This window comes from Miscanthus floridulus, chromosome 11, assembly GCF_019320115.1.
Source record: "Miscanthus floridulus cultivar M001 chromosome 11, ASM1932011v1, whole genome shotgun sequence".
NCBI classification, from domain to species: Eukaryota; Viridiplantae; Streptophyta; class Magnoliopsida; order Poales; family Poaceae; genus Miscanthus; species Miscanthus floridulus.
Window position 1 is genome coordinate 48,929,069 of NC_089590.1, and position 26,745 is coordinate 48,955,813.

The 26,745-nt window shown below is 44.5% G+C and overlaps 1 pseudogene; it reads left to right on the forward strand.

Annotated features, from left to right (window-relative positions):
- The first annotated feature begins 1,014 nt into the window (after nucleotides 1-1,014).
- On the forward strand, nucleotides 1,015-5,249 carry LOC136490624 (ferric reduction oxidase 7, chloroplastic-like; annotated as a pseudogene).
- The last annotated feature ends 21,496 nt before the right edge of the window (nucleotides 5,250-26,745 follow it).

The following is a 26,745-nucleotide window of genomic DNA, read 5'->3' on the forward strand; positions in this document are numbered from 1 at the left end:
CCCCGAAGCGGCCGACGGCGCTGGCGCTGATGGCAGGGACAGGGAGGCGGAGGTGGACGGCGGCTGCGTGGATGTGGATGGAGGACCTGACATCTTTGATACCAGACTAATAGGACTAGATGGCCTACCGGTGTTACTGCATAGGTTATAGGGGTGGAAGAGAGGAGGACGTGGTCTGTATTCTTGACGTCGGCGAGGGGCCGTGGCGGCGAGAGCGTGGCGGCTGCTGCTACAGCCTAGAATTCCCGCAGTGCTACAATAGCGGCGGCACTGTTCACGCGAAACATAGCAGGAGGTGGCTAGGGTTTGGAAATCCCGGTTCCCTTCAGGAAGCCGGAAACAATTCTTGTTTCTGCTTAATTATAACTGATACAGGGTTCTCTTTTTATAGAGACCCTTAAGAAAATATCCTAACCGAATCAATCTAACATATCTCTTTCCTAAAAAAACCAAACCAATCTAATCTTTACACGCTACGGTACCGCGTGCTACAGTACCACATGGCCCCTGGGCCGGCTCCACTTGCCAAAACATGGCCTACACCTTGTATAATGAGTGCCGGTCATAACACTTCTACAAGATACTCCTATTTTTATTTTACAATAGGTTATGTCTCAACAACATTTTTCTATTTTTAAAATATTTGCTAACTCTGCATTAGAGACTATACAATTTTCTTTTAAAAAAACATCAAGTGTTTTCTTATATTCTAATAAGGCACTACTTTATAAACATTTTATTACAGCTCATGCTGCGAGGGAGCTAAGGAAACGGGGCGTAGTTTGACTATATTTGTTTATTTGCCGGCAACGCGCTGGTTGATAGTGATACCTGATCCCACACGGGTGGGGCCTTCCGAAGCACACGTTGGTTGTGTGGCTCACTGGCACTGCGCCACTCAGCAACGACGCAAACCGCATCCCCTGCGCGCCCACGGCGGCTCGGCGCTCCTCGCCCGCCCATCGCCGTCGGGGACGAGCACCTATACCTAGTAGCCGTATAAAGGCGGCAGGGCCTAGCCCCACGGGACTGCACAAGCTAGTGGAGGCTTTCCCCCTAGATTCTCTCTCGCGCGCGTCCGCTTTCCCTTCTCCTGGCCATGGCCCACGAGCGGGAGCCGCTCCTGCAGCAACGACAGACCGGCGCCGGCAATGCCGGCGCTCTGCCGTCGCTGGCTAGGACCGTGCTCAAGTTCCTGATGTGGGCGGTGTTCCTCACCTGGGCCGCGGGGATCTTCCTGTACCCGACCAAGCCCGTGCAGGCAAGTGTTCAAGAAGTGGGTCGGGCTCACCAGGGAGTCCATGTTCGGCATGGCCGGTACGGTCTCGACGAGAAATTCTCCTCCTTTTCACCTCACTCTGAAATTAAAGCAGGTTAGAGTAAGTAACTGGGGTTCTTTCCCCTTTTCTTCTTGTGTTCCTAAATTCTTGCAGGGGGTATTTTCCTGACCTTCAGCGCGCCCATTCTGATCATTGCGCTTCTGGCATATGTGTACATCTCCTTCTTCCGGAGTGAGCATGTGGTGGAGTAAGTTCCTATCCCCCGTCTTCTACTACTAGTTTTCAGAATTTAGAAGACTACTTCCTGAATTGTGGGAACTGGGTAGTTTAGTATGTTATTTAGTTCTGAGAGGGTGACCAGCTGGCACTGAAAATTCAGAGTCACAGATGTTGACTATTTTATAACTAGTATAGTACTTGAATTCTTTTGATAACTTGAACAAGATTAGGCATGTTAGTCCAATTATTTAGGTGTTATTTCAATTACATAGTTGCTCTTAATTGGCTACAGAACCAGCACAGGACGATAGGTTCAGATTCGAACATTATAAGTTCAGGATAATCTGAACATTTTGAGTTCAGAGCAGAGCCTTGCATAATGTTACACAGATTTATTTAATAGTTGCCTGCTCCTGCTTCTTGTTCATGTCCATTATTCATCTCTACTTTTACTTGTGTGCCAGAAAAAAGAAGCTGCGGTCACTGAGTTTCAGGCTCTGGACTATCCCTGTTCTCGTAGACGGCCCCTTTGGAGTTGTCTCTGCAGTTGAGTTCATCGGAATTGTCTTGTTTATAAGCTTTTGTTGTCTACTCAATGACCTATTATGCCGTGGAGAGCGTGAGCCTTGTCTCAAAATTTGACCTTCCATCAATGACTGAGAGGTATGTTCTATAATGAAGGACTGTTTGACTGAAACCCACTTTTCTTTCTTTTTTATAATATATAAAAAAACAGATTTAAAGCCTGCAAAGTCAGCAGTGTTTCTCGTTTATTTAGAATATAACAGTGTCATACACGCCAGTAAACTATCTAGGCTGTTCATAGGAAAATCTTTATGTAGATGATTATATATCTACTGCAGTGTTAGTGTTGCTGCTTAAGTTGTAGAAAACGTGCACAAATAGTTCATCGATGTAAAGATCCTCTGTATGAAGTTATTTATATTACGATACTTCTGTCTAATCTACCTTGTAATGATTCGTACACAATCAAATTCTTCTTGTCTGCAGGTACTGTAGATTTAGCCTCATAGGCAATCACTGCAGAACTTGTGTACTTGTCTTAATTACTCATACCACTGTTGAAAATTAAACAACAGGATTTTAGTCAGTATCATGAATTAGTTTGATATCTGAGCAATAAAGTTCTAAGGTACTATAAATTTTTCCTTGCAGTGAATTGATCCTGGATGTCATTGGCGCCCGTTTAGGAGCGGTTGGGTTGTTCTGCATGCTCTTCCTCTTCCTGCCAGTCGCGAGAGGCTCAGTTCTCCTCCGGCTTATTGATATTCCATTTGAGCATGCTACAAGATACCACGTCTGGTTGGGGCATCTCACGATGGCTCTCTTTACATTGCATGGCTTGTGCTATGTGATCTCATGGTCCATGGAAGGGCGCCTCCGTGAAGAAGTAAGTGCAAAGTGATTTAGACCCACTCAGGGTTAATGATTTGCGACAATTAAGGAAAACACTGTCTACTAAATCACACAATTGAAAATTTTGAAGGGTAAACACTGAATTAGAATTATTCTCGATCTGTGATCAAAGATGGCTTAATTTTTGGTTGACGGCATATAGTAATTTGTTGCTACACGTGTCATTTATCTCAGAACACTAGTAACAAGCCATGTTGGCCTTTGTTTTTCTATAGATGAGAGAATGGAAGGAAATTGGAGTAGCAAACCTGCCTGGTGTGATCAGCTTGGCAGCCGGCCTACTTATGTGGGTGACGTCACTTCAACCAGTGAGGAAGAGGTTCTTTGAGCTCTTCTTCTACACCCACCAGCTATACGTCATCTTCATCGTGTTCTTGGCATTCCATGTCGGAGATTTCATCTTCAGTATTTCGGCTGGGGCTGTGTTCCTCTTCATGCTAGACCGCTTTTTAAGGTTCTGGCAGTCAAGGGCCAAAGTTGACATCATTTCAGCCACCTGCCGCCCGTGTGGGACGGTGGAGCTAGTATTCTCCAAACCACCAGGTAGAGAGCCAATTCCCTTTGCTCTGTATTAATCACTGTTCCATTTCTGTTGTCGCAGTGAACAATTGCCTCTTGTGTTCTACAGGCCTCCGCTACAATGCTTTGAGTTTCATCTTCATTCAAGTGCGCGAGCTATCGTTCTTGCAGTGGCATCCGTTCAGTGTATCTTCAAGTCCCATGGATGGGAAATACCACATGTCAGTTCTCATAAAAGTACTCGGTACATGGACTGAAAAACTGAGGAGCATCATCACCGATGTCCAGGAGAAGAACAGGGGTGACTCTGAGTTGCAATGCGGACGCATGACAGCCTGTGTGGAAGGCCCGTATGGGCATGAATCACCCTACCACTTGACGTGAGTTCTCACTTGATCCGAATACTCCCTAGCAGTTGATGCCACTGGATAAATTTTAAGTTCATGACTTCTGCTTGATACGTGTTCAGGTACGAGAATCTCATCTTGGTGGCAGGAGGCATTGGAATATCGCCGTTCTTGGCGATCTTGAGCGACATAATCCACAGGATCGAGGAGGGCAAGCAATGCATGCCCAAGAACGTGCTGGTCCTTTGGTCAGTTAAGAAGTCCAAGGAGCTTTCTCTCTTGTCTGCTGTTGATGCTCAGACCATCAGTTCATCTGTCTCGGACAGGTTGCAACTGGATATCCAGGCATTCGTGACTCAAGAATCCCTGCCCCCATTGGTAAGAACAAGCCATCAGTTAACAGCTCTTAAAGAATCTTCTTCTCCCTTTTCATATACAACCGCAGAAGTAGTAGCTCACTGTTCCACACTTGGAAATTGGAATTGTAGGAGGACGGCATCGTCGGGGACGACCAGAAAGTCCCTGGCATGTTCGTCAAGAACGGTTCGACCATGTCTGGGCTGGTCGGCACCGGGGACAACTTCTGGGCGGCCATGTACTTCCTGGCGTCCACGCTCGGCTTCCTCCTGGCGTACACCCTTGTGCAGGTGTACTACGTGAAGCCGCACAACATGATGGCGTGGTGGTACCGGGGCCTCCTGTTCATGCTATGCATGGTTGCCGGCGTCGCCCTACCCGGCGGGCTCGTGGTTCTCCTGTGGCATCTGTCCGAGAAGCAGAGGTTGGAGGGCGACAAGTGGGACGCCGCCGCCGCTACCCAGTCACCGCGCGCCGAGCAGACAGGGCCGGCGGGTGGTGGTGACGACGACGCTGTTCCCAGCGTCAGCCTCACCGCCCTGCGGACGACCCGGTACGGGTGCCGGCCGAACTTCAAAGGTAACTGACTGTTCACACATGCAGCATGCAGCCCTGAACTGCAGCTGATCGAGACGAGCGAACTAACGGCTGATCGAGTTGTTTGTGGACTAATTTCAGCGGAGTTCGCGGCGTTCGCGAAGCGCGCCGGGGACGCGGCGGACGTGGGCGTGCTGGTGTGCGGACCGCAGGGGCTGCAGACGAGCGTGGCGAGGGAGTGCAGGGCGCGGAACCTCCGCCGCGGCGGCGGCGCGGTCTTCCATTTCAACAGCCACAGCTTCGACCTCTAAACGAACTCTAAGCACACACGTCTCGATCGGTCGGTTCAACGAGCACGTACATCAATACATGTTTTTTTTTACAACTACATCAATACATGTTGCACAGCGCGCGCGCACACACGGTAGTTGGATATACATGTAGATCCTGTATGATATCATGTATACGTATATACTAGCAAACATGCCCGTGTGTTGCAACGGGAGAAAAAAAAAGAGTATTAAACACTAATGAAAAACGAATATTACATATCTATTTGGTTTTCCCTTCCTATAAAATTTGCATCTAAATTTTTTATGATGACTATGACATCTATATCAATTAAAGTACAACCTTGATATTTTTCTCCCATTGTAAGCTCCAAAAAAATTGTACTCATAAATTTAAGCTTCAATTTTCATAATGTCCATGTGTTGGTGAGTTAAATATTGAGTTTTGTGATTCCTTTTGAGGACCCGTAAAAATAAAAGTCAACAAAGAGTTAGGGGGACGTTTGGATCCCTTGCCGGCCCTTGCCTGGCTTGGCTGGGCAAACACAGGGACGTTTGATTGGCTTGCTCGCTGCTTCGGTTCTTGTGTTGTCAAACCTTTTCTTCACCAGGTCTAGCAAGCCAAATCCACTCTCCAGCCCTGGCAAAACTAGCTTCGCTGGGCAAGGCAAAGCGAGTCTATCCATTAATGAGACCTCTCTCGATTTTTACATGTCAGCTCTCATTGTTTTATCGAAAATTGTACTGATATATATGTATAGTTTGGAGATATATTTCTTTTAATTAGGTTGGATGACAAACTGCTCAAGATTTGAGCCTACGGTTTAATTAGTTGAACCATCAGCTGATCTAGGTTCTAATAGTAATAAATTTTATTTTGGAAATCAAAATTACATCAATAATTTAGTGGTGAAATATTTATGTATCATGGAAAGATTGTTATAATATTTTAAATACCCATAATAATGTATTTATATTTTATTTTTAAAGTTTATAAGAAAAAATGGGATAAAAAAAGAAGAAAATAAAAAAAATCAACTTTAGACGGAAAAAACATACACGCGAGATAAAAAAACATGGAAAAGGACAGGAAACGTTGGACGGGAGAACGGGCGTTTATTAATTTGCACCAACGCGGAACGGATGGTTAGCGAACATGGAAAAGAAGAGGGTTTCCGCGTGGGGCCGCCACACACCAGATTCACATCTTCGTGCTTATCTATTCCCGTTTTCCCTTGCGTTTTTTTTTCGACGAGGGGAGATTCCCCGTTTTCATTCATATGAACGGAAATACAGAAAGTTTAGATGTTTGCAGAAGCATCAGAAAGCAAGGGGACAGACTACGCTTGACCAGCCCGCGCAAGAGGAGAGGAGACTAGACAAAGTAAAAGGAGCATACCTTTTTTGAAAGAAAAAAGTCTATTTTTGTCCTCTAATTATGGTTATAGTTTTGTTTTAGCCCTCTAACTCAAAAACCAGACACACGCAGTCCCTTAACTCCCAAAACCAGTTAAAATTGGCCATCGCGCCCATTCGAAAGCGGTTTCCGCACAGTAAACCCGCCACGACCCCGCCTGTCAGGCCTTTCCCTCTCACCGCCAGGTTGGGACCACCTGTCATCCCCCTCCCTCTCTTCACGGCCCCGCCTGTCAGGCCTTTCCCCAACCTCCCGCCCTGTACGGCTGCGCGCTCGCGCGTGTGGGTGCGTGTGCCGGGGAGTGGCGCAGGGGCGCCCGTGGCCTGCCTCGGCAGTGCCCGGAGACGGGGGTCGCCGGAGCTTTCGGCAGTGGCGCAAGCGGCGGCGCCATGGGTGGGATTGGGGAGACCTCAGGGGCGCTCTTCTCTGTTTGACCAAGCAGAGCTCGCCTGCCGCCATAAAGTGTGCATGACGTTAGACTGCCATCATCAAGCTAACAAGAGCAAAGCAGAGCACGGCCGCCTGCTGCTTGCTTCGTTGTGCGTGCGCGTTGGGAGGGAAGGGGTGCCGAGCGTGCGCTGCAGCCTGCTCGACGAGCTAGGCATGGAACCAGAGAGAGTCGTGGAGGGATGGGGATGCTCACCGTGTGATCTGTTTGGTCGGAGAACTGGTGGAGGTGGTGCGGTGGTGACCGTCCGTGGCAATGGCTACAGCGGCAAGTTGCTCGATTGTGCTGCTGGCTTGGCATAGAAAGGGAAGGGAGGATGGAGACAAGGAAGCACATGTCGCGTCGTAGAGGAACTCGGCCGAGCTAGTGCCGAACGGAGCGGCCGGGTCCGGGCTGGTCTGCAGCGATCGTGCGCTGCTACTCCTCCGTCGACCCGCGCTGCCTCTTCCTCGGTGGTAAACTGGTTATGGCGTCGGCCACGGACCCCATGCAGGTCGTGGTGAGCCCTTGAGTTCTCCCCAATCCCGCCCATGGCGACCCCCGTCTCCGAGCACTGCCGAGGCAGGCCACGGGCGCCCCTACGCCCCACCCCGGCGCACGCACCCACGCACGAGCACGCAGCCATATAGGGCGGGAGGTTGGGGAAAGGCCTGACAGGCGGGGCCCGCGAAGAGAGGGAGGGGGATGACAGGTGGTCCCAACCTAGCGGTGAGAGGGAAAGGCCTGATAGGCGGGGTCGTGGCGGGTTTACTGTGCAGAAACCGTTTTCGAATGGGCGCGAGGGCCAATTTTAACTGGTTTTGAGAGTTAAGGGACTACGCGTGTCTGGTTTTCAAGTTAGAGGGTTAGAACAAAACTGCAGCCATAGTTGGAGGGCCAAAAATGGATATTTTTTCCTTTTTGAAACTCTATCCTGACAAGCAGCGCTTGACCATCCAGCGCAAGAGGAGCCATCAGAACAAACACAGGCTAAACTGGAAACTACTTGAATAATCGTACCAGTCCTCAAACAGAAAACGATACCTCGAAAAGTGATCCGGCAACACTAATCCAACCAACAAGCTTCTATCACAACCTTGCACCATCCTCATCATACAGTTTTCCCTTGAGTTGATTCAGGACATGGTGTCAATGGGATAGGTTGGGACTCTTGACTCCACGGTTGTAAACGGGATGGGTTGGGACTCGGATAAAACAAACTAATCGAGCGGGCTGACTGGATGGGGACGTAGCAAAAGCTGCAAACAAAGAAACTCTTTAGCGACCGTGTGGATAGGATTTTTTAGGCATGAGTATAGACAGGATCCAATATGGATTGCAATCGGACTCTGTATCGATACTTGCTAGATAAGATATATTCAAACTCGTAGGAGCGCGTGTCATATAAGTCGTGACAGAAGAGGGGAGGTAAAAAACTCTCCATTATTTGGTAGTTAGATGGACAAAAAAATAGACGTACCAAAGAATAGGTGGAAAAAAGTTTTATCTCTTTATTATTAGGTATAGATGTATAGCTGATAATTACTACATTCACTACTATACTCGCACCTTTCATAGCCACGTCGTAACCCATATCGTAGTCCAATTTCGGCCTCGGCAGTAAGCGTTCGACAGTGATGGTTATAGCCTTCACCGTCGGCATCTGGGACCGACTACGGTGTACACTAACACCGCCGATTGGCTTATGACCCATCCGTGATTAGGTCCTTACTTCAGTCGTGTTGGAGCTCGAGCCAGGTGAGGATGTACACTAACATCATCGTATTAGCAAATGATCTAACTGTGTCGAGGCTATCAAAATCGTCGTGTGGGTATATCAACCACATGTGTAGTGGTTACCAGCAACGTTGCCATGTACTTCAACCCGACTGTCAGCGGTGCAGGTTCACTGTCGGTTCGACAGCTGAGACGCCTGTGTAGAGGTTAACACCACCATCGCTGCAGCGTATGATACGCCGGTGCAAAGTCATGGTCACCGTCGCCTTGCACCACAATCCACCTTTGATGATCGTTTAGTCGGTGTCGGGTTACTAAATGATTCGGTGGTGATACTGTGGCAGAACCACCCAAATTATATGGCCCATGTGCATCTGTTATTGTCCTAAAGACCTCTGACTGCTGCACACGAGAGCCAGATAACTCCAGTAATCTATCAGGTGTCCTCAGAAAACCCCGAATCATCCATATTTTACAACTCATACAGGATCAACACGCAGTTACCACAACATTACAACACTTGGTACAAAAATAACTTACATCGGAGTGCGGAAGATTCATAGAATTAGATTACAAGATATGTTTAAGTCAAAACTTAACTTAAGTTTTAAAAGATGAGTAGAACTACAGAAGCAACTTAGGTGAGGCACCTAAGGTAGAAGAGACAACCACATCATGTCGAGCCCACCGACAAACCTCGATTATCAACACAAGTTAGAACCTACAACAGGGATTAACAAACCCTGAGTACTTGAGGGTACTCAACAAGTTTTACCCGACTAAAAGAAAAGACTCCAAGGGTATGTAGGCTTAAAGAAAAGTTTAAAGCAAGAATAACTTTTGCAGAAAACTTACTATGAGTGGATCCTTACTTTCAATGTTTTAGCTTCGTATTAAGTTATTAGTAGTTTCTAGTTTGCACCTGATCTAGCTCAATCACTTCATTACTCATCTCATCTCATTTCATCTTATATCCATAAGTAACCATGTTTCATTGATTAACTATGATGTATGGTCAGAGGGTCGAGTCTCCATAATCGAGGAGCACGATGGTTCGAATTGATTTGGCCTAGCTAGGGTTTCCTTACCACATGACATATGCAGGTCGTATACCTACATATATCAACCCTAACTCGGATCCTCCAAAATGAAAATGGGTTCGCGCCACCCGAGAATATAGTACTCCACCTCCCTGCGCTGACCCAGCGATTTCATAGGATGGGTACACGATACTCTCGCCATCTCTCCACTCCTAGTGCGTGGTTGTCCTTTCTCATAATGGAATAGCCGAGGTAAGGCTTACCGAAGTATGTGGCCAATACTGCAAAGTCTCTGAAAGCATCTAGGCCCCTAAGTGGATTTTGGTGATTAATGTTAATACAAGATTACTATGACTAACGCGTGTTTTGCAGAGGCAATTAAGTTAGGTCATGGTAATGGAGATCGATTGGGCAATCGAGGTTGTCATGCCCCTACGATGGAAATCGTTTCAATTTTCAAAGGATGGACGACAAGGTTAAGGATAACTAGTTCTAAGTGTCAATTGAAGTTGGAGAGACACTTAGAGTAGTTTAGGACTTTGTTTTTCCTTTGGCCGTACTATTAAGGGGGGTATGAACGGGTAGCTTGACCTAGTTGAGTCTAGTGAGTTAGGTGTGGTGCACACTTGTTAAAACTAGCTCTAGGTAGCTCCTATGAATGCCTAAGATCCTTTGGAGCAAACTTCATTCACACATGATCAAGAGTTGGAAGTGAATGGAGGGTCAAATACTGACCGGACGCTGGCTCCGGTGCGACTGGACGCTGGTCGTAGGGTCCAGTCAGTTCATTTGACCGTGAAGAACAAGTCTGGTGTGACCGGATGCTGGAAGGTCGTGTGATCGGATGCTGAGGGCCAGCGTCCGGTCGACTCCAGTAAGGGTCCAGACTTGAGAAAGTGCGACCGGACGCGTCCGGTCAGTGGTGACCGGACCCTGAGTATCCAGCGTCCGGTCGTTTACAGTAAGCATCCAAGAGCGATCGGACGCGTCCGATCGGTACTGACCAGACCCTGACAGCGTCCGGTCATCACTTGAAAACTATTCGTGGGTTGAACTGACCGAAGCGTCCGATCAAAATGATCGGAGCGTCCGGTCATCCCGCAGAAGCTCATAACAGTTTGTTTTTCAGGCTGCCTTATAAATAGAAGCTCCACTCATGAGTGGAGCTACTTTTGCTTATTCCAACAGCTGAGAAACACGTTTGTGAGTGCAAAGAAGAGCAAGGTCCTAGTGAGGTGTTTGTGATTTGAGAATCCAAGAGTGAAACCTCATTAGTGAATCAAGAGTAGACAAGTGTGCATCCATCTTCTCATTAGGCTTCGCGTGGTCAAGTGAGAGTTCATGCTTGTTACTCTTGGTGATCGCCATCACCTAGACGGCTTGGTGGTGATTGGGAGCTTGGTGATCACCCGGCGGAGCTTGTGGGTGACCCAACTCAAGTTGTGAGCGGCTTTGGGTGATTCACCGTGACGAAGTGTCGAAGAATCAACCCGTAGAGAGCACTTGATCCTTGCGCAGATCAAGGGGGAGCTACACCCTTACGCGGGTGCTCCAACGAGGACTAGTGGGGAGTGGCGACTCTCCGATACCTCGGCAAAACATCGCCGCGTTCCTTTCTCTCCCTATTTACTTTGAGCAATTCAATACTTGTTTTACATTCATAGAATTGCCATGCTAGAGTAAGTTTGGAACATAGGGTGCAAGTCATTTGTGCGTTGATTTAATAGAAACACTTTTCTAGGCACAAGGGGTTAATTGGGCTATCCGTAGGATTTGATTATTGCAAGAAAATTTAGAATTAGCCCAATTCACCCCCCCTCTTGGGCATCTTGATCCTTTCAGTCTCAACCACACATATGCCTACAATGAACGGTCCTCAATCGACACAGGCAGAAGCACTACATAGAGACTCCATTCTCGATGCAAGCCACCCACCCGGTCTTAATTTAACATTATCATAACCATGGTATTCACAACTGAAAGCTCTAGTTTGGTTTTGGTTAATTGATGAAACCTAAAGTGCTAACCTAGTTTATCAAAGTGATTATGAGATAGGTAGCACTACTCCAAGTGATAAAGCAATGGCGAAGACCATGACAATGGTGATGGCATGGTGATGATCAAATGCTTAAACTTGGAAAAGAAGAAAGAGAAAAACAAAAGGCTCAAGGCAAAGGTAAAATTGTAGGAGCCATTTTATTTCGGTGATCAAGACACTTAGCGAGTGTGATCACATTTAGGATCGATAGCCATACTATTAAGAGGGGTGGAACTTGTATCAAAATACGGTTATCAAAGTGCCACTAGATGCTCTAACTCATTGCATATGCATTTAGGATCTAGTGGAGTGCTAACACCCTTGAAAAATGTTTGTGAAAATATGCTAACACATGTGCACAAGGAGATACACTTGGTGGTTGACACATTTGAGCAAGGGTGAAGAAGATAGAGTTGAAAAGGAATTAGTCACGTTGTTTACAGAGTGACCGGACGCATCCGGTATGGTGACCGAACACGTCTGGTATTTGGCGATGAACTCAGCGACTGGACGCGTCCGGTCACCACACCAGACACATCTGGTGTGAATCAGCAAACGCAATGCTCGGCAGTTCAGTTGATCAGATGCTAGCAGCGTCTGGTCCGGTGTGACCGGACACGTCCGGTCGTCGGTGGGTGCTTACTGTACTCGACTGGACACTAAGGCTCAGCGTTCGGTCGGTTTTTAACTGACGTGTCCGATCGGCCCTAGAGGCTTACTGGACTCGACCGGACGCAGCGGCTCAGCGTCTAGTCGTTTGTGTTTGTGCGTCCGGTATGAGCGTCCGGTCATCGGCAGAATGGGCAGCAATAGCTAGGTTGGTTTGAACTAGACACGTGGCAGTCTGGGAGCTACCAGACACATCCGGTAGGCTGATCGGACGCATCCGGTATTCATGGTCGGAGTGTCTGGTGCTGCGTCCGGTGCATTGTGGCCGAAGCGTCCGGTCGATGCGTAGTCAGCCAAATAATTGAGCCAACGGCTCTATTTCATGGGGGCTTCTATTTAAGCCCCATGGCCAGCTCAAGCTCACCTTCTTGCACATTTTTCATAGACATAGCAACCTTGTGAGCTTGGCCAAAGCCCTCCCACTCATCTCCATCATTAATCCATCATCTTTGTGAGATTGGGAGAGAATCCAAGTGCATAGCTTGAGTGATTGTATCTAGAGGCACTTGGTATTCGTGTTGTGCTGCGGGTTTCGCTTGTTACTCTTGGTGGTTGCCACCACCTAGATGGCTCGGTGCAGCGATGGAAGATCGACACGAGTTTGTGATTGTTCATGGCTGTCTCCAGTGATTGTGAGGGGAGTTGTACCTTCCTCGGCGGAGTGCCAAAAGGTAACTCTAGTAAATTGCTCGTGTCATTGAGTTACCTCACTCGTGGGTAGGTTCTTGCGGTGTCCAATCATGTGGACGAGGTTTGTGAAACACCTCTTAGCCGCCGAACCACCAAGTGTTGGTCGACACAACGGGTACTAGCGTGTTGGCAAGAACGTGAACCTCAGGAGAAAATTCGGTTGCCTCTTGCCATTTGATATTCTCCTGGTGATTGGTTTCATATTCATCTTGTGATTGGTTCTTTCCTCTACATGGCGGTATAACCATCCTACTCACTCGTTTATATTCTTGCAAACTAGTTGTAGCAAGCTCTTTAGTGTAATTAGATTTGAGAGCTTGCTTTGCTATTTAAGTTTGCTTAGTAGAGCTCTTAGTGAGTAGTATCATAGCAAGTTGTGTGTCTAGCTATCATTGCAACTAGAATTGTTGGATAGGTGGCTTGCAACCCTTGTAGAGCTAGAGCAAGTTTGCATTTCACTATTTGTCATACTAATCAAATTGCTCTAGTTCATTTGTAGAATTTTAAATAGGCTATTCACCCCCCCCTCTAGCCATATTAGGACCTTTCAAGTGGTATCAGAGTCGTGGTCACCATTTGATTGAAGGCTTAACAACCTCAGTGTCAAATTATGGCTCAAGTTGTGTTCAACCATGTGGGGGGTAAACCACCGTTCTTTGATGGCACATGCTATGATTATTGGAAGAGAAAGATAAGGATGTATCTTGGTTCAATCAATGATCAAGTATGGGAAATGACCGAGAATGACTATGCTATCATTGATCCCGATGATCCAACCAACCAAGATAAGATCAATAAGCAATGCAATACAATGGCTCTCAACACCATATACAATGCCATTGATTCCAAGGTGTTTGAGCAAATCAAGGATTGTGAAAGAGCAAATAAGGTGTGGAAGAGATTGGAGGAAACATATGAAGGCATACCGACGGTGAAGAGTGCCAAGTTGTATATCCTCAAGGATAAATTGACAAGCTTCAAGATGAAGGAAGATGAGAGCATTCTAGAGATGTTCCATCGTTTGCAAGTGATTGTCAATGATTTGAAGGCATTGGGAGAGAAGATCAAGGATGATGATGTCTCTCATCGGTTCTTGATGTGCCTACCTCCAAGATTTGAGATGTTGAGATTGCTCATCATAAGAGGAGGATTGAAGGAGATTACCCCCAACCAAGTACTAGGTGATGTCATGACCCAAGAGACATACCATGTGGAAAGGGAGGGGGATGACAAGGATGACAAGAAGGAAGAAGAAGACAAGAAGAAGAAGAGTATAGCATTCAAGGCTAGCTCATCATCATCCAAGAACAAGGGCAAGTCCAAGAAAGAATCAAGCGATGATGATGATCTTAGTGATATTGATGATGAAGCTATGGCCCTATTTGTCCGCAAGATGGGAAAATTCATGAAGAAGAAGGGCTATGGTGCAAGAAAGAGAAGAGATCACACCAAGAGCAAAGAGTATGTAAGAAGATGCTACAATTGCAAGAGCCCCGATCATATTGTAGTAAATTGTCCCTACAATAGTGATAATAATGAAGATGAGAAGAAGAAGCACAAGAAAGATAAGAAGGAAAAGAAGGAGAAGAGAATGACCTTCCAAAAGAAGAAGAAATGTGGAGGCTATGTAGTCACTTGGGATAGTGATGGTTCCTCGGATGGTGATAGCTCTAGTGATGATGACAAGAAATCTATCAAGAGAGCACTAGCAAGCATCGCCATCAACAAGAAGCTCTCCATCTTCGACACTCCATTGACATGTCTCATGGCAAAGCCTACCAAGGTAATATATGATGAAAGTGATGATGATGAATGTGAAAGTGACTCTTGTAGGAATGATAATGATGATGATGAGGATGAGGAGTACACCAAGGAGGAACTCTTGGACATGTGTGAGCAAGTGCACGCTTGCAATGAGATGAAGAGAAAGGAGTGCAAAGAATTGCGCAAGAAAGTAAAATTTCTTGAGCAATCCTTTGATGAGCTCAATGCTACTCATGAGAGGCTAATGGAAGCCCATGAGAAGCTTGGCAAAGCTCACTCTAAGCTTGAAAAGGCTCACTCCTCTCTTATTGAGCAAGTCAAAGTGGAGAAAGCCAAGAAGGAGCAAGTGATCATATCATGTTATGTGGGACTAACATATGATCTTATTGATGAATCTATTTTTGTTGCTCCCACTAACACTTCTTATAGCACTACTACTTCCATTTCACCCTTGAGTAATGGTCTCACTTGTGGAAACTCACTAAAAGTGGAATATGAGACCCTCAAGAAGGAGGTGAATGAGCTCACTCGTGTCTTAGGCAATGCCTATGGTGGAGATGCCCGCTTGCTAAAGTGCTTGGGTAGCCAAAGGTTTTCTCTAAACAAAGAGGGATTAGGCTATACCCCCAAGAAAGGCAAAGCGGCCTTTGTCACTCCCAAAGTTAGCTTTGTGAAGGGCAATGGTCGGTTTTGCAATAGATGCAAGCAAGTTGGGCATATAGAGCAAAATTGCAAGATTAACAAGAACAAGCTACCTAATGTATCCTCAATTAAATTTGATTCTTGTTACTTGCTTTTCAAGGGTGCCAATGGTGTGAAGGCTAAGTTCATTGGTACACCAATTGTGGGCCCAAAGAAGAAGGCCATTTGGGTACCAAAGACCTTGTTAACTAACCTTCAAGGACCCAAGCAAGTTTGGGTACCTGAAATGAATTAATCCTCTTTTATAGGTCAATTATAAAGCCAGAGGAAGGCATTGGGTGCTTGATAGTGGGTGCATACAACACATGACCGGTGATCCAAGAATGTTCAATTCAATCAATGAAAACAAGAGCAATGGGATTGATAGTATCACATTTGGTGACAATGGCCAAGGCAAGGTCAAAGGGCTTGGTAAGATTGCAATATCCAATGACTTGAGCATTTCCAATGTGCTACTAGTAGAGAGCTTAAACTTCAACCTATTATTGGTAGCTCAATTTTGTGATCTTAGTTTCAAGTGCATATTTGGTGTGGATGATGTAGAGATCATAAGTGTAGATGGCTCTAACTTGATATTCAAAGGATTTAGATATGAGAATCTATACTTAGTTGATTTCAATGCTAGAGAAGCTCAATTGTCAACATGTTTGATCACTATGTCTAGCATGGGTTGGTTATGGCATAGAAGGCTTGGTCATGTTGGAATGAAACAATTGAACAAGTTGATTAAGCATGACTTAGTTAGAGGCTTGAAAGATGTCACATTTGAAAAAGAAAAGCTATGTAGTGCATGTCAAGCCAGAAAGCAAGTTGGTAACACACATCCTAAAAAGAGCATGATGAGCACATATAAGGCATTTGAGTTAATGCACATGGACTTGTTTGGACCAACCACATACACTAGCATTGGTGGAAACAAATATGGATTTGTGATTGTGGATGATTTCACTAAATACACATGGGTGTTGTTTCTTGTTGACAAGAGTGATGTGTTTGCAACATTCAAATCATTTGTCAAAGGCATTCACAAATTCATTTGAAACAACAATCAAGAAAGTTAGAAGTGACAATGGAAGTGAGTTCAAGAACACTAGAATTGATGAGTTATGTGATGAATTTGGAATTAGACATCAATTCTCGGCCAAGTATACTCCTCAATCAAATGGGTTAGTTGAAAGAAAGAATAGAACCTTAATTGATATGGCAAGATCAATGTTGAGTGAGTACAATGTGAGTCATTCATTTTGGGCTGAAGTAATCAATATGGCTTGCTACTATAGCAATTGACTCTATTGTCACCCCATGATGGAGAAAACACCTTATGAGCTATTGAATGAAAGAAAGCCCAACATAGCATACTTCCAGGTTTTTGGTTGTAAATGCTATATATTGAAGAAAGGCACTAGATTGAGTAAGTTTGAAAAGAAATGTGATGAATGTTTCTTGCTTGGTTACTCCACTACTAGCAAGGCTTATAGAGTTTGGAATTTGGCTAGTGGTACTCTTGAGGAGGTTCATAATGTGGAATTTGATGAAACCAATGGTTCCCAAGAAGAAGATGAGAATCTAGATGATGTAAGAGGCACTCAATTGGTCAATACAATGAAGAACATGGACATTAGTAATATAAGGCCTAGAGAGGTGGTTGATGTTGAAGATGACAAGAACCAAGTGCTCTCTAACTCAAATGTGCAAGCTTGTGGTTCACATGATCAAATCCAAGCAAGCACTAGTGATGGCAATGTGCAAGATCAACAAATGGCTAGTTCATCATCTCAACCAAGTGATCAATCAAATGCAAGCAATCAAGTGCAAGTGCTTTAACCAACCAATGTTGCAAGAGATCATCCATTGGACACTATCATTGGTGATATTTCAAGAGGTGTGCAAACAAGATCAAGATTGGCTTTATTTTATGAGCATTTCTTATTTGTGTCATCTATTGAACCTAAGAAGATAGATGAAGCTTTGAATTATGTTGATTGGGTCAATGCTATGCATGAAGAGCTAAACAACTTCACAAGAAACCAAGTATGGGATTTAGTTGAGAGGCCTAAGGATCATAATGTGATTGGAACCAAGTGGGTCTTTCGGAACAAGCAAGATCAAGATGGGATAGTAATAAGGAACAAAGCAAGATTAGTGGCTCATGGTTACATTCAAGTTGAAAGTCTTGACTTTGGAGAAACATATGCCCTGGTTGCAAGATTGGAAGCAATTAGGATCTTGTTAGCTTATGCTTGTGCCCACAACATCAAGTTGTACCAAATGGATGTGAAGAGTGCATTTCTCAATGGGTACATCAATGAGCTTGTATATGTTGAGCAACCTCCCGGTTTTGAGGATGAAAAGAATCTCAACCATGTGTACAAGTTGATAAAGGTTTTGTACAGATTAAAACAAGCACCTAGAGCATGGTATGAGAGATTGAGAGATTTCCTACTCTCTAAGGGATTCAAGATGGGAAAGGTTGACACCACTCTCTTCACCAAGAAGCTTGGAAATGGCTTGTTTATAATGCAAATCTATGTTGATGATATCATTTTTGGATCAACAAATGAAGAATTTTGTGAGGAGTTTGGCAAGATGATGGCAAGTGAGTTTGAGATGTCTATGATTGGAGAGCTTAGTTACTTCCTTGGTCTTCAAATCAAGCAAATAAAGAATGGCACATTTGTGAGTTAAGGCAAGTATATCAAGGACATGCTCAAGAAGTTTGAAATGGATGATAGTAAAGCTATTAGTACACCAATGGGGACTAGTGGAAGCTTAGATAGTGATGCTAGTGGCAACATGGTGGATCAAAAGATGTATCGATCCATGATTAGAAGTCTACTCTATATGACCGCATCAAGGCCGGATGTGATGTTTAGTGTATGCATGTGTGCTAGATTTCAAGCCTCACCAAGAGAAAGTCATTTGAAGGCAACTAAGAGAATATTGAGATACTTAAAGCATACACAACATGTTGGATTATGGTATCCCAAAGGAGCAAGATTCGAGTTGATTGGATATTCGGATTCTGATTATACGGGATGCAAAGTTGAGAGAAAGAGCACATCGGGCACATGTCAACTATTGGGAAGATCACTTGTGTCTTGGTCATCAAAGAAGCAAAATAGTGTAGCACTTTCAACCGCCGAAGCAGAGTACATTTCGTCCAGTAGTTGTTATGCTCAATTACTTTGGATGAAGGCTACCTTGAGTGACTTTGGAATCAAGTTCAAGCAAGTGCCATTGCTATGTGACAATGAAAGTGCCGTAAAGCTCACCAACAACCCGGATCAACACTCAAGAACAAAGCATATAGATGTCCGTCATCACTTCATAAGAGATCACCAACAAAAAGGGGATATTTGCATAGAGAGTGTGGGCACCGAAGATCAACTTGCCGACATATTCACCAAGCCACTTGATGAGAAGAGGTTTTGCAAGCTAAGGAATGAATTGAGCATACTTCACTTCTCCAATATGTGTTGATGCACCCCCACTATATGACATGCCTCTCCTTCGAGCAAAGCAAGGTAAAGTTGATTGACATGTCATCCATTCATTGCTAAAGACTTGTTTAGTGCATCTAGTCATTCCTATCATGTCCTAGGCTCATTCATGAAAATCAAATGAATTTGATGCTTGTATGTTACCACTATTGCTTGTATGTTTGAAATGATCTAGTGGTAGCATATGACATGTTTGTGGGTTTGTAAACCTAGTGTTTGATCTATAAAATGAGCTATAAGTGTCTCACTCAACATGGTACAAGATAACCCTTCTTTGGAGGTGTGAAGAAGCTTGTCCTTAGATCAAACCGAGTTAAACATCTTTTGCAAGTAATCTAGATTGAACCAAATTGAAAAATGATCCTCATTTCACATGGTTTCACCCCAACCTATCTATAATTTGAACCTATCTATACCTTACGCCTTTGTGGTCATTGATGACAAAGGGGGAGAGAAACAAAGATAAGTGATAGGGGGAGAAATAGTGTAGAGAGATAAGATATGACAAAGGTAGGGGATCAATTGATCAATTAAAATCTTGAGCACACAAGTAGGGGGAGCAAGCTCATGAACTTGTATGGTGCATTTGAATGTGCATTTCATATGTTTGCTTGCATGGCACGAGTTTTAAATTTCAACATCCATGCTTGTATGGTGTATGCTAATTGTAATTTGCATGATGAAATGTAAATCTAGCATGTATAGGTCATCTAATGATTTCATTCCCATGTATTTACAAGTGGTATCTAGCTATCAAGTGGTATCTAGCTAAAGCAACTAGACTTATGTTCATCATATAGAAACTAGACCCTTACTTGTAATATTGATCTCATGGGGTATTCTAGTTTTTATGTATGTCTAGTTACTAATGGTGCTAAGGATGGTATAATGGTGCACTCCGATTGGTATCACGCTTCAAAGGTCCATCTCTTATACCTTAGCATCATTTGGTAGAATTTGTCTCCTATATTTCCTATCTAAGCATATGTGCAAAGCTACAATCCAAACTCTTAGCACATATGTAGGGGGAGCAATTGCTACCATATGGAGTTCATGAAACTTGTCCATATCCTTTACACATGGTAAATATGCTTGGGCAAGCAACATGAATTCAATTGAATCTTATTGCATATCTTTGTATAAGGGTTGTCATCAATTACCAAAAAGGGGGAGATTGAAAGCTCTAGTTTGGTTTTGGTTAATTGATGAAACCTAAAGTGCTAACCTAGTTTATCAAAGTGATCATGAGATAGGTAGCACTATTCCAAGTGATGAAGCAATGACGAAGATCATGACAATGGTGATGGCATGGTTATGATCAAAGGCTTGAACTTGGAAAAGAAGAAAGAGAAAAACAAAAGGCTCAAGGCAAAGGTATAAAATGTAGGAGCTATTTTGTTTTAGTGATCAAGACACTTAGTGAGTGTGATCATATTTAGGATAGATAGCCATACTATTAAGAGGAGTGAAACTCGTATCGAAATGTGGTTATCAAAGTGCCACTAGATGCTCTAATTCATTGCATATGCATTTAGGATCTAGTGGAGTACTAACACCCTTGAAAAAATTTGTGAAAATATGCTAACACATGTGCACAAGGTGATACACTTGGTGGTTGGCACATTCGAGCAAGGGTGAAGGAGATAGAAATGAAAAAGGGTTAGTCTCACTGTTTCACAACTGACCGGATGCTGGTCTCAGGGGGACCGGCACGTCCGGTCAGGCGTGGCAGTGATAACCTAGCGTCGGTCATGTGACCGGATGTTGGGCCTCTGACTAACCAGATGCTAGAAGGCAATGTTTGGTTAGAGCTGACATAGCTGCACAAATGTCAGGGTAACTGACCAGACACTGGATGAGTCCGGTCAAGTACCACCGGACACGTCCGATCAAGTTTTGCCATCTTTAGGAGCTTATTGGAAATGACCAGACTCTGGGTGTTTAGCGTCCGGTCACTTATGGCATAGCATCTGGTCATGTCATGACCATTGAGATCAGATGACTCCTGTTGAACATAGGATGACACGTGGCCACCATCGAGTGATCGGACACTGAGCCCTGCGTCTGGTCAGTAGGACCGGAGCGTTCGGTCACCCCGATCAGTGCCCAGTGAAGGGGTACAACGGCTCTATTTTGTGGGGGCTTCGATTTAAGCCCCATGGCCGGCTCAAGCTCACTCTCTTGCACATTTTCATTGACATAGCAATCTTGTGAGCTTAGCCAAAGCACTCCCACTCATCTCCATCATTGATCCATCATCTTTGTGAGATTGGGAGAGAATCTAAGTGCATTGCTTGAGTGATTGAATCTAGAGGCACTTGGTATTCGTGTTGTGCTGTGGATTTCACTTATTACTTTTGGTGGTTGCCACCACCTAGATGGCTTGGTGCAGCAGTGGAGGATCGGCACGAGTTGGTGATTGTTCATGGCCGCCTTTGGTGATTGTGAGGGGAGTTGTACCTTCCCTGGCAGAGTGCCAAAAGGTAACTCTAGTGAATTGCTCATGTCATTGAGTTACCTCACTTGTGAGTAGGTTCTTGCGGTGTCCAATTGTGTGGATGAGGTTTGTGAAACACCTCTTAGCCGCCGAACCACCAAGTGTCGGTCGAAACAACGGGGACGTAGCGTGTTGGCAAGCACGTGAACCTTGGGATAAAATCGGTTGTCTCTTGTTATTTGCATTCTTTTGGTGATTGGCGTAATCTTCATCTTGTGATTGGTTCATTCCTCTACATGGTGGTATAATGACCCTACTCACTCATTTATATTCTTGCAAACTAGTTGTGACAAGCTCTTTAGTGTAATTAGAATTGAGAGCTTGCTTTGTTGTTTTAAGTTCATCTAGTGAAGCTCTTTAGAGTAGCAAGTTTGAGAGCTCTTAGTGAGTAGTAACATTGTAAGTTGTGTGCCTAGTAATCATTGCAACTAGAATTGTTGGATAGGTGGCTTGCAACCCTTATAAAGCTAGAGCAAGTTTGCATTTTGCTATTTATCATACTAATCAAATTGCTCTAGTTGATTTGTAGAATTTTAAATAGGCTATTCACCCCCCCCCCTCTAGCCATATTAGGACCTTTCAGGTGGTTGAGGAAGGTCAAAGGTGATGAAGTGGGCTTGGTAGTGAATGTGACATGGAAGAACGAGATATGTACACGGTGCCTCCAACAGGCTATGTTTGTGTTGGAGGACTTTGCTAGGTGGCCAGCGTCGGGTCAGTCTAGTCCTCTGCCTCCTCTGGCCATGCCGGTGCGTCGCCAGGACGAACATCAGTGTAGAGGCGAAGGCTGTGGTGTCCACATAGGATGGGAAGGTTGGGGGGAGTGGGCTATGTTCTACAGCGTGGAGTGTAGGATCCGCTATGAGTGTGATAGGTTCTTCAAATCAGTGTGGTAGATTCTGTGCAGATCAATGTTGATATGTATATATCTGGATGATGGGGATTTGTATGATAAACTCTTTTTTTTGTACGATAAACGTTCATTCTCCTTAATACAATGATATGCAAGTACGATTCCTTTCCAAACTCGTTACATTTACCTTCCTTCTCATATGATGCGGTTCAGATTCCCTTGCACATGTTTTCAATTTCTTAATACAAGTCATTCAAGTCATCTCCACTAAGACTGTCTCCAATGGATGACCCATATGGAGACCCAAACCCAAAATGGGTCGTGGATGGTACTATATCAGCCTCCAACAGAATACCTATATACGAGACCCATTTTGGGTTACAGCAGAGGCACAGCCCAAATATAAGTAGCCTCTCTCCTAGAGACTCATTTATAGAAAGGGTTCTCTTTTGGGTCCTATTGCTAGAGAATACCAAAAAATGGGTATTGAACCGTTTACCTGTAGCGCTACCCAAACATGGAATGGGTATTGTATTTTGGGTGATGTTGCTGGAGATAGTCTAAACACGAGCGGGAAAGGCAATAGTCAAGGTCCATGACATCCATAGCCACCCACGTGAGTCACGGGCGATGGAGCAGGGAAGACGACGTGGACCATTTGATTCCCTGCACTTTGCGATCTAACACTAACGCTGAATCACCGTATAAAACGGCGACGGGAGCTACAATAATGACAATTTGCAAATAAACCAAGGCAAATACTTCCACCCCAGCACCATCTCAATGAGGTGCTTTAGCTCACATCTATGCAGCCAAGGCAAATACTATGACACTTCAAAAAATGGAGTAACAAGCATCACAATCATTCAGTTATTGATTGTTTTTAAGGTAAAAACTATATATAAATGACAAAGTAACAATCATCATAGCAATTTCATTGATAACTTTAGTTACATTCTAGTTGTACAATAACAAAGAGCTATCAAAGACTACTGGGTGTATAATAACAAAGTCCTGTCAAGTGTTGGTACATCCCATAGTAGAGTCTAGAGACAGGCAGTGCAAGCTAAGGATGAGGCAGCACCTCGTAAAACTTCCACTAGCATCTACACCTCTCATGGTTATGAGAGAGAGAGAGAGCAAGAAGAGGAGCATCTCAGTGGGGCACTTTACTTTCCCTGTTGCACCTCTCACGATCGAGAGAGAGAGAGAGAGAGCAAGAGGAGCATCTCCACCTCTCATGGTCATGGGCATGTGCATTCCTGCATTGGATGACTAATTGTCAACATGTAAGTTTAGCAGAAGGAAAAATGAAGGAAACCATTTTTTGTCCACCTTTCTTGTGTAGTAACTTCCTTGTCAATTAGGATATGGTGGTGCTCACATCTCATGGTCGCGAGGAGGGCATGGAAGAGAAGCACCGCCATCATCACTGTTGCTCCAGAGGAAGGAGGATCACCAGGGCTCCGGGATGGTGAATTGGCACAAGAAATGTGCAGGGCAAACTAGGGATACCAAAGTGCATTGAGTACCCCTTGGCTTGCCCAAATAAGCGAAACCCCTTAATCGCAAAACTTCCACTAGTACCTAGATCGAGCAGCCCCCGCTGCACCTAGATGCTGGTTGAAAGGTCCTAATATGGTTAGAGGGAGGTGAATAGCCTATTTAAAATCTACAAGATCACTAGAGCAATTTGATTAGTATAACAAATGGTGAAATACAAACTTGCTCTAGCTCTACAAGGGTTGCAAGCCACCTATCCAACAATTCTAGTTGCTATGATCACTAGGCACACAAGAGGCTAAGTCACTACTCAATAAGAGCTCTCACACTAGATGAACTTAAACTACAAAGCAAGCTCTCAATTCTAGCTACACAAAAGAGCTTGCTACAACTAGTTTGCAGGAATATAAATAAGTGAGTAGAGTGATTATACCACCGCATAAAGGAGTAAACCAATCACAAGATGAATACCAATTCAATCATGAGAGAATATCAAAGGGCAAGAGACAATCAATTTTTCTCTTGAGGTTCACATGCTTGCTGGCACGCTAGTCCCCATTGTGTCAACCATCACTTGGTGGTTCGGCGGCTAAGAGGAGTTGCACGAACATCATCCACAAATTGGACACCGCAATAACCTACCCACAAGTGAGGTAACTTAATGACACGAGCAATCCACTAGAGTTACCTTTTGACTCTCCACCGGGAGAAGGTACAAGACCCCTCACAATCACTAGGAGATGGCCATGAACAATCACCAACTTGTGTCAATCCTCCTCTACTTCTCCAAGCCATCTAGGTGGTGGCAACCACCTAAGAGAAAAAAGAAATCCACAGCCACAACGATCCCCAAGTGCCACTAGATGCAATCACTCAAGAAAATGCACTTGGAATCACTCCCAATCTTACTATGATGATGAATCAGTGATGGAGACAAGTGGAAGGTGTTTGCTTAGGCTCACAAGGATGTCAAGTACATTAAAGTGCCAAGGGAGTGAGCCTTAAGCCTGGCCCACCCCTTTAAATAGAGCCCAAGAGCTCAAAGAGTCGTTGACCATCATAGGCATGACCGAACTCGCCTGACCTAGACTCACCCCAACATCCGATCGGCTACGTTCGATTGGCCATGGTTGTCCACATGTCGTGCCTTTGAATTCTACATGTTCAATCTCAACGGTCATCTCTCAGTCACGCGATACATTAAGTAATGACCGGACTTGATGCTCGAAAGATCGGACCCTAAACCACTGAGAGTCAGATCAAGTCCAGAGAGCATCTAGAGCCAGCTTTCTCTGACTAGACGTGTCAAGTCAGAGGTGACCTGACGTGCCCCAGCATTTGGTCCTCTTTCTTCTTCTCTACGCGCGCTCGCGAAGTCGATGTCACCATACGTCAGCGTTGACTGGACTCAGCCCCTTGCGCGTCCGATCGCGCTAAGTCGCCAGCCACCAACAAGTGACCAGACACATCGGTGGCAGCGTCCGATCGCACCTTGGTCCTCTCGGCCAGCCTTGCCACCTCGCCTATAAATGACCGGACGCGTCGGGGTGACTCTAGTCACCTCGTGGCTAGCGTCCGGTCGTGGACTTCCACCTCCTTTTCTTTTTCTAAGTCCACAATCGCTTCACCCTTGCTTCCAACTTGCTAACCACAAAGTATAGAACTTGTGTGCACATGTGTTAGCATTTTTAAAGCATTTTACAAGGGTCAAAGTTAGCACACTAGGTTCCTAAATGCATATGCAAGAATCATGTCACCTAGTGGCACTCGATAAACCATTTAGCTAAAGATTTCCCCTCTTTATAGTACGGCTATCGATCCTAAGTCACTCACACCCTCTATGATGTTTTGAGTGCAAAACAAAAACCTATCATATACCTTTGCCTAGATCTTCTTGGTTTTTATTTTTCTCTTTCTTCTTTTCCAAGTTGAGCTTGATTATCATCAACACATGTCCACCTTCATCACCATGGACCTCATCTTGCTCAATCACTTGGATTGGACCACCTTTCCTAATTCACACACTTAGATCAAAGGTTAGTCCTAGGTTTCATCAATTATTCAAAACCAAACTAGGGCTTTCACAGGTAGTACCCAATCTTGAAGGCCTTCTCCTAATGTCGCTGCTGCCGCCAAACAGGTTGGAGAAGGAGCACCACTGACGATGAAGAAAATATAGATCGTTGGCTCAAGAGCTTTGTCTGTATCTATCTATGGCAGAACCACCTAAAATAACATGCTTCCGGAGGCGCTCGTCTTTCACTAGACACTAAGCACCTCAAAAGGGAGCTATATCAGATAGTTTCGTCGAGCACACCCTAAGGGAGAACTCGAAATAATCCACGTTTTACATCCAGAATCCAATAATGAGTACAAGCTTACAATACTTAGTCCATTTTCATACAACTAGAGTTCTTGAAAATTATTTATTACAATACCAGAGTTTAGAGTACGATAATTAAATAGCGGAATAAAAATAAACATCTAGCAAAAATGATACAAAGGATCCATCTGTGCTCACCAGAAGAATCCTCTATACAAGAGCTACTCCTCAAGCTGCACCTATAACAGGGGTAAAATAAACCCTGAGTACACAATGTACTCGCAAGACTTACCCGACTAGTGGGAATAGTTTTCCTGACTCTAAGGAGTATGAAAGGCAATATGGGTTTGTTGTTTTCTTTTTGTTTACGAAAAGCATTACTAATAGTTCATCCTTATAGTCATGTTTTATTAGCAGTCATGATTACTTCATTAGCTAACCATTCTAGGTAAGCACCTATTCTAGTTTCAAGAAAGGGTTGAGCAATCAGAACCATTTCTCCATCTTTCATCTTTTAGTTCTTACTATGATGCTAGACCATAGCCAAGTCGTACCGTCTTATAGAAACTATGATTCATGAACCAATGTATCCTAGTTGG